The sequence below is a fragment of the Capsicum annuum genome, chromosome 3, assembly GCF_002878395.1.
Source record: "Capsicum annuum cultivar UCD-10X-F1 chromosome 3, UCD10Xv1.1, whole genome shotgun sequence".
Classification (NCBI taxonomy): domain Eukaryota; kingdom Viridiplantae; phylum Streptophyta; class Magnoliopsida; order Solanales; family Solanaceae; genus Capsicum; species Capsicum annuum.
This window is the reverse complement of record NC_061113.1, coordinates 25,364,764-25,374,099: the sequence shown is the minus strand read 5'-3', so window position 1 is coordinate 25,374,099 and position 9,336 is coordinate 25,364,764. Positions and strand designations below refer to the sequence as shown.

Genomic DNA, 9,336 nt, shown 5'->3' with positions numbered 1-9,336 from the left:
TAACGACAAGAAATTACGATTACAAGAAAAGAAAATAATAACTTCAAAATGCAAGATAGAAGGACGTCGAAAGTGCCCCTTTAAGGAAATTTCATTCTTCTTCCGATTGTTAGCGTCAATGACTACTTTGATTTTCATCTTTGCGAAGCGAGCAAGTTTGATTAGAAACAACCAAATCAGTCTCTCGCTAAAGGAAAGAAAAGCACTCAAAAGGTAGAAATATTAGTTCATAGATTTTGATAATTGACCGAAGTAATATATGAGACAAATTAAGCAAATACAAACAAAGCAAAATAATGAAGCACTTCAGTGCATAAACAATTTTTAACGCATCCTACTATACATGGGACCTTTCAAGCCAAAGATAAGCCTAGCGTATGAAGGCTATGCATGCCATTTGTAAGACGTTCCATTACCCCCAAAATATTATACAAAATTCACTAATAAATCAAATAGGAATACAAAATAATGAAGAGGGGGGATACATGATATTAGTCCCATGCAGGGGAGAAAATCTAAAGTAAACCTCCTTGAGAATACTTCGATCTTGCTGAATACCTTCTGGGTGAAGATCTCTCTAGATTATAATAAAAGAAACTATAAAATAAATACCTCAAACCCAAGGGACAATGGTCCATACAATCCAACATTTATCCTTCAATTTAACACATAAGGGATGATCATCTGTTTTGGCTCGTGGTCAATAGATGCAAGGTAGGTTTATAAGGGCCCAATATCCCTCAGGTATCATGTCATCCTAGGCTCATACCTAAAAATAGGTTTTGGTTTCGGTCTATCCTAGGTATCTAGAGTGGGCTTCGACTAGGTTCAAAGTGGACAACTTGGGTTTGAAAATACAAACAGCTATCGGACGCCTAACATGCCAATAAAACATCGTATTCCCAATATTTGATTTGGAATTGAACAATAGGGGTTGGGACATTTGCAAAAATAAAAAACAGTTTAATAATGAAAATGTGAAAGTATGCCATGAATGCAACAATTAATAATTGTGAAAATTTAAACACATAATAGCAAAAGTAACGATCAATACAGATATTATCCAAACGCATGAAATCCTTATGGTTAAAACCTAGATGAATCGCCAGCAGAGTCGCCATTCTATTACGATCCGTTTTCAAAACTAATCAAAAGTGTTCCATAACTTCATGGCGAAAACAGAAGAAAGGAGTTTATTTGATTTTATTTGAAAAAATTATTTAGAATCACCACTTAATTTTTAGGAAAATTAATAAATAATTTTAAAAGGATAATTTTGAAAGAAAATCTTTTAAAAATAACTAAAGTCTAGGTAAGAGTTCAAGTAAATTCAAAAGAAGGTGTTAGGATCTTTTGAAAATCCATAAAGTGTGGTTTCTGACCGATTAAACTTATTTAACTAATTTTGAAATAATCTTTAAGTTACTTGAATAGAATCTGATTAAAAGAATCTTGAATTTATTTGAAAAAAACTTATTTCAAAACAGTAGAGTTTATTTGATACTAATCCATTCAATTTATATCAAGTGATAAAATAAACTAAATATCAAAGTTTCATAATAATTTTAACTTTAACAATTTTATCTGAATTAAGACATTAGGCTAAAGAATTAACTCAACTTCTTAAACGTGGATTTGAGCCATTAAACTATGAAAGAATATAAATAAGTTCTCATATTGTTTTATAAGCGAATTAATATTAAATAACTAAAATAAAATGAATAATTTTAACATAAACTTTTTCCTGAAGATTCATCTAGATTAAATTAAATTACAAGCAAATAATCAAGTAAAAACAAACAAATAAAGGAAAAGACGAGATTTACGCCCCTTTTTAGCCCATTTTCAAATACTACCCAGCCTATGGTCATTGAATAATGGACTCTTTTTAGCCCCCTTTCAATTGTATATCAGATCCTCTTTTTTTCATGTTTTGGCTGTATACACACTGTATATCAGCTTGCAACTTTATATACCAGCTTCCTTCTTCCATTTCTTACCTTTTTGAACTTGTAAATCAGCTTCAACCTCCTGTATATAATGTATCTCTAATGTATATCTATGTATACAACCTTGTTTCTACATGTATTTAGTCCATTTTGGACTTTGAGATGGATTGACTTGATAGGGGAGGAACTTGGTCTCGAGAAAATGCGGAAAAAGGAGTCCACGTGGACTCGAGTCGATGTTACATACACCAAGGGAAAAGATAAGGATAACTTGTGAATTCTTTGGAAAATCATGCATAAAAATTAAGAGCCTTGTTCTCATGTAACATGAGATATGTAGAAAATTTGATATCGGAGTCCGACCATAACTCCACGAAACTCATGCGAAAACCAACCTCTTTCAAGAAACAAATTTATGATCGGACAAAATTAGAAACGTCAACCTCCTTTTTCCTAAGGTTACTTACTTGCATCTACCCTACCCAAAGGGAGGGACATAAAAATCCTTATGGTTAGAACCTAGATGAATCCCCAGTGGAGTCGCAATTTTTTTACGGTCCGTTGTCGAAACTAATAAAAAACGTTTCATAACTTCATGAAAAAATAGAATAAAGGAGTTTCTTTGATTTTATTTAAAAAAATAATTTAGAGTCGCCACTTAATTTTTAGAAAAATTAAGAAACCATTTAAAAAGGATAATTAAAGAAAACCTTTTAAAAATAATCAAAGTCTAGGTAAGTATTCAAGTAAATTCAAAAAACGTGTTAGGCATTTTCAAAAATTTACAAAGTGTAGTTCTCAACGGATTAAACTTATTTAGCTTATTTTGAAAAAATCTTTAAGTTACTTGAATAAAATCTTATTAAAAGAATCTTGAATTTGTTTGAAAAAAAAAACTTATTTCAAAACAATAGAGTTTATTTGATACTAATCCATTCAATTTATTGTAAGTGATAAAATAAACTAAACAACAAAATTTCAAAATAATTCTAACTTTAACAATTTTATCTGAATTAAGACTTTAGGCTAAAGAATTAACCCAACTTCTTAAACGTGGATTTTAGGTCATTAAACTATAAAAGAATGTGAATAAATTCTTAAATTATTTTATAAGCAAATTAATATTAAATAATTAAAATGAAGTAAATAATTTTAACATAAACTTACTCCCTGAAGATTTATCTATATTAAATTAAATTATAAGCAAATAATCAAGTAAATACAAGCAAATGAAGGAAAAAGATGAGATTTGGGCCCTTTTTAGCCCATTTTCAAATTCTGCCCAGCCTTTGGACTTTGAATTACGGACTCTTTTTAGCCCCTTTTCAACTGTATACCAGCTGTATATCAGTTCATCTTTTTTCACATTTTGGCTGTATACACACTGTATATCATCTTGCAGCTTTGTATACCAGCTTCCTTCTTCCATTTCTTACTTCTTTGAACCTGTAAATCAGCTTCCACCACCTGTGTATAATGTATCTTCGTTGTATTATTTGTATACATCCTTGTTTCTTGATGTATTTGGTCCATTTTAAACTTTGAGAAAGCTTGACTCGATAGGGGAGGGACTTGGTCCCGAGAAAATGCGGGAAAAGGAGTCCACGCGGATGTGAGTCGATGTCACATACTCCAAAGGAAAAGATAAGGTATTAGGAATCTCTACAGTGATTTAAAGGAAGAAAGTTTAAGTTCGCATTACTATAGTACAAAACACTTTATTTTTGCACAAGGAACTGAACACAAATTAACAAGTTTGCAGGCATTTTATCAGGTACTTTGGCAATAGGTCACTGCAAGGTCTATAAAGCAACAAGCTCGATATTCTGCTAGAAAGCTAAATGAGAAAAAATAAACACCTTAAGGTAGTGAATCATGAGAGAAAGTTCGCCATTCTTCCCAAATAAACATGTTTTAACATAATTTAAAGGACAGAAATTTCTAACGAATTCTTCAATAATGCATCGAATACTCATTGAGAATTTACTAAGACACATATATTAAAGACAACAAAAAGGGTAAGAATGCATTGGAGTAGCCCGACAAGTTTTCATAATATTGCACATATTATCGCCTAAACTCACTCATGATAACATATATCATTGATTCATAGAAAGCACATACTTGTTCATGCTTATCAGAAAAGAGAATATAGAACATATTTTTGCAAGAATCCATGATCTAGGAGACAAAGGTAAAAAAAGATTCAGTTCTTCAAATATAAAACTAAATGATAAGTTCAAGTTTTAGACTTTCAGATTCTCTAACAAATCCATAACGACAATATTAGATAGTTGTCGTAAGCTAAAACCGAACAATACACTTTTAAGCTAAAACAATGAATAAATCTGCGACCTGCAAATACTTGTGCTTGAAAGGAAGGAATCAAAATAAACTTAAACAGAAACAACACCCATCATCACAAATAACAAAAGCATATTGAGACACAACCCAGAAACTACGACAACACATCCACCCCACAATCAAATGTGGGTTTCACTACCATTGTTAAATGACGCTACAAGAAAAGAAGAGAAAGACTATACATGACTGGAGAAACAAAACTAGAAAACAAAATGAAAATACAGATAACAAAATAGGACAAGGAATTACCTTTTTCGGAGTAGCTCACTGGGACTACGAATTGTCGGATTCTCTTTGCACCATCGAAACTCGAAATTAAATTCTCTAGCCGAAATCCTAAGCCGAACGATCTTACAAGGATTTAGCCTGAGAATTTTTTTAATTTTAGCAAAATCCCTTTCAATTGGGGTTCTAAGCTAATTCCATAGCTCTTCTTCCAACCAAAACAGTAGTTATTTATAAAAAAGAATAGGAATGAAATTTCTAGCATCTACCGATGTGGGATTGGAAATTCGGGGGTGTTTTGGAGATTTCAAATTGGAGATAAGATTTGAGGTGGCTAAACATCTTACAATTCGTACAGATTCGAATTGGAAATTTCCAACAGATTGAGTGCTACATTGTTGTGCTGAGCTGGGCGGGTCGGGTTCACGGTTTGAAGTTGCGGAACATTGTTTGTTGTTGTCGAATGTTGGCTTGTACGAGTTGAGTTATCATAGCTGGTTATCAGATTTTACTATTGTCGCGGGTGTTGTACGTTGTGTTTCTAAGGAGTGTTTGTACGCTGGAGTTGCTGCGTTGTTATTGCTGGTTGTTGAAGTTGTATCGCTGGTATTGTTATTGTTTATCGGTTTAAGGGAGAAAGAAAGGGGGAGTTGGGCCTATTGGGTCAGGTCAAGGGAGAAGAGAAAGGCAAGTTGATGGGCTGATTTGGGTTGATGTGATGTGGGCTGGGTATGGGCCTGGTTTAGTTAAATTAAGGAATGGGTAGATTAGGAGGATTTTGGGTTTATTTTTTAAAGGAAAAATTACATAAACTAATAATCTTAAGACTTTAATTACAAGAAATAACAATAGTTTGGTAAAATTACAACTTATAACAAAATTAGTAATATTTTATTTTATTTTTAAAAAAGCCCGTGATATTGCCTCAAACTTTTCACATCCCTACTTTTACTCTACTTTACCAATTTACTTCCCTCCAACTTCCCTTTCTTTTCTTTTTTTTTTCTCCAATTTCCGCATATCTCTTCCAAGATCTTGATAAAGATAATACCCACTTTTTAAGGTAAGTATTTCTTTCAGTTAATGCATGTTACTTTTTTTCATTTAATTTTTGTTAATGTGTTTAGTGTCGCCATTTTTTTCAATATTAGTTCTGCGAAAATTCTCTGTTTCAGATCAATTTTTTTTCTGTTAAAATTTATATTGGCTCAACATGCAAATCGAAGTTGTTCAGTTAGAGAAAATCAACCGAAGAATTTACTTACCGATGAAGTACCATCGTTTAGTCTTGGTTTAACACAAGACGAAGTTTTTAATTTGGGTTCTAGTAATGTTTTCTCTAATGAAGGTGTTACCTTTGAAGAGTTGAGATCTAAGCACCGTAAAGATTCCGAAAAGATTGTGGAAATAATGAAAAGGAAAGGATTGACAAAAACTTCATCTCCCACAAAATTTCAAAAATCAGTGAAAAGAAAAAAGTCGGATGAAAAGGGAGAATGTAGTAAAATTGCAAGTCCCGTTGCATTAGATTCTGAATCTGAACAAGAGAAAGTGGAGGAGGTATGGTACTATTCGAAAATCTTGTTATTGATATGAATTGTATATGCTATGTACAATATATTTTAGATATGTATTTCATATCTAAATTTTGTGTAAGATATTTGTATTTATTAGGTTTCTGTATATATATATAGTCTTTTGGGAAAATGGCTGAAATAGCAACTGCAGAAGTGTAATATGTATTCTGAAAATACATATGTTATATAATTTGTGTATGTTTTGTTATATTATTTTCTTTTTAATTAAATTTGTAATAATCTTGTATTCATAAACATATGTGTTTGTTGAAATATAATTCTAATATGTATTCTAAAAATACATAAAGGTTAGATATGTGTTTTTAGGTTTACCTCTAAGATTTTTATTCTATGTTAAGTTGTACTTGGTAGTTATTAGATTTTTAATGTGATATGTATTTCTTATTTGTTGAAATATATTTTTTACATACATAGTTGTATTTGTTATTATACATCTTATAAAATAACTATAAGATGTATTTCATAAATACATTTAAGACAATTTGTATAAACTAGTTTTAAGATGTATTTTATAAATACATATAAGACAGTGTTTTGTCATATAAATACATATGTGTTTGTTGAAATTTAATTCTACTATGTATTCTGAAAATACATACAGGTTAGATATGTGTTTTTATGTTTACCTCTAATAATTTTATTCGATGATAAGTTGTATGTGGTAGTCATTAGATTTTGAATGTGATATGTAGTTCTTTTTTGTTGAAATGTATTTTTTACATACATAGTTGCATTTGTTATTATTCATCTTATAAAATAACTATAAGATGTATTTTATAAATACATATAAAAGAATGTTTGGATTAATATGTATTACTAAAATACATTTGTTATATAATTTGTATATGTGTTGTTATATTCTTGTCTTGTTAATTAAATTTGTACAAATCATGTATTCAGAAAATACATAATGTGTTTGTTGAAATATAATTCTAATGTGTATTATGTTACATACAGTTTAGATATGCGTTTTTATGTTACCTCTAAGATTTTTATTCGATGTTAAGTTGTATTTGGTAGTCATTAGATTTTTAATGTGATATGCATTTCTTATTTGTTGAAATATATTTTTTACATACATAGTTGTATTTGTTATTATACATCTTATAAAATAACTATAAGATGTATTTCATAAATACATATAAGACAATTTGTATAAACTAGTTTTAAGATGTATTTCATAAATACATATAAGAGACTGTTTTGTCATATAAATGTATTTTTTTGTTGTTTAGGTCATTCGTGATCAAATATTCATGGCCCGGGTATTGCTCAAATTTGCTCCTCATATAGGATGTCATACGGTCAATGACATTGAAGACCGTATTAAGACAATGTTGACGAAGAGTCAGTACAAGATGTTTTGTACTAAAAGTATATTTGGTTTCTTCATGAAGAAGAAATATTGTGTAGTCCAAGCCCAGTTAGGGAGATGCATTATGTCACTTGAAACTAGGGAAAGTTCTACAAGTGCCATAGTCATTCAAGCAAAGGGCACAATTCTTCATTTCACTATTAGAGAGTTTTCTTTGGTGACTGGTTTGAATTGTGCTACAAATAAGGATGAATTTGTGTTTGACGAGAAGCGTCCAAATAGAATTATTGATCAATATTTTGATGGTGAGAGTTTTGTACAAAAAAAAAAAATTTATATGCTGCTGTTTCTGAAAAAATTTGGGGGAATGATAACGATGAAGATGTGTTAAAGTTTGCCAATTTGTATTTTATTCATGCATTCTTACTATCGTCAGTTGATACCGTAGCTATTCCACGCCTCCACTTTGATTTGGTTGAGAGTGGTCGCTACAGTGATTATCCATGGGGATCGGTTGTATTTGAAGAATTAGCTTGAAGTTTGCATAAAAAGTTAAAGCCGAAAAGAAAGTTCTATATGCTTCTTGGAATGCCACTGACCATTCAAATTTGGTTGTACGAGTGTTGTTCAAACGTGCCTCGTAATGTTGCTTCTAAGGTGGATTCTCAAATCCCTCGTATTTTGAATTAGAAGACGAATTCTCCCCGTCCAAGATATGAAACTCTTATGGGAAGTATGTTTGATGATACAGATGACAAGGTTAGTTTTATGATATTTTTTTTGTATGTGATGTTGATTATTTTGTAAATGTATTTTCTGATCTGGTATATGTATATATACAACATACCATTTGTCAGTGTATATTCATTATTAGGTTTGGATCATGGTTAATTGATTTATAATGTAATTAATTTTACCATCTAAATTATTATTTTCATTATGTTATTTAAATTATAGGTTATTTTTATGAATATCGAGCCAACAAGAAAGGAGATTTCAGCTTTTTATATATCGAAGAAGCTTGTTCCTGGATCTGCTAGTCAAAATGAAGATCACATTGATTCGGATGATGATTTTCAGGATCCTCCACAAAGACAAAATCAGTTTACCACAAAGAAAAAACATCATGGCAATTTCTCAGCTTCACCTATAAAAAAAAATGAAGCCACATCCTAAAGGTGTAGATGAGCTGACATCAAAACGGACCCCTCCACCCTGTGCTGCAAAGATGCCTTTTGTCAGGACTCCAATTCACAAGTCAATTCAAAAAAAATTTACGCTACGTGGAAATAGGAAAGACATAAACCGGCCTGACAGTAAAATATGTATTCCGGTTCAATCACCTGCTCTGTCTTCGTTTAGTTCTAAAGATGAAGACGGTGTTGTCTCGAAGAAAGTCTGTGATAAGTTTTGTGAAAAGGTAATTTTTCTTTAAGCTTTTGATTAATTTATTTTCCCATTTCTAATTATTTTTTTTATAATTCAGATATGGCAAGAGTTTAATGATATCCGTGGCCTAGTGTCTTCCACGTTTGATCAGATGATGAATGCAATCAATGAAAATAAGGTACAACATATATACATTTACAGCATATGTATTTTTTTTACAACTAAGTTGTTATTTACTAATTTTTTTAATTTATATTTTTATGTTTTAAACGCGAAGAAACAAGCAAAAGGCAGCGAATTTGATCAGCCACCAGCAGATGAAAATGTTAAGAGTACATCACCCCATCAAGTGACTACAAAGTTTGTTCATGAGTTTAATAAGAATCCTGAAGTCACATTGGTAAGTAAATTCTGTACATATATATTCAACTAATTTTATATATACAATTCTAATTTATCATTATAAAAAATAATATTAAAACAGGTTGCTGAAGAG

General features: G+C 30.8%; 1 long non-coding RNA gene across 1 annotated transcript; it reads right to left on the bottom strand.

Moving 5' to 3' along the window:
* Positions 1-3,112: 3,112 nt before the first annotated feature.
* LOC107860823 lies at positions 3,113-5,169 on the bottom strand. Its single transcript, XR_001671612.2, has 2 exons — positions 4,563-5,169; positions 3,113-3,611 (listed from the first exon to the last, which is right to left on the bottom strand). It is a non-coding gene; the product is annotated as an uncharacterized LOC107860823 (long non-coding RNA).
* Positions 5,170-9,336: the final 4,167 nt, after the last annotated feature.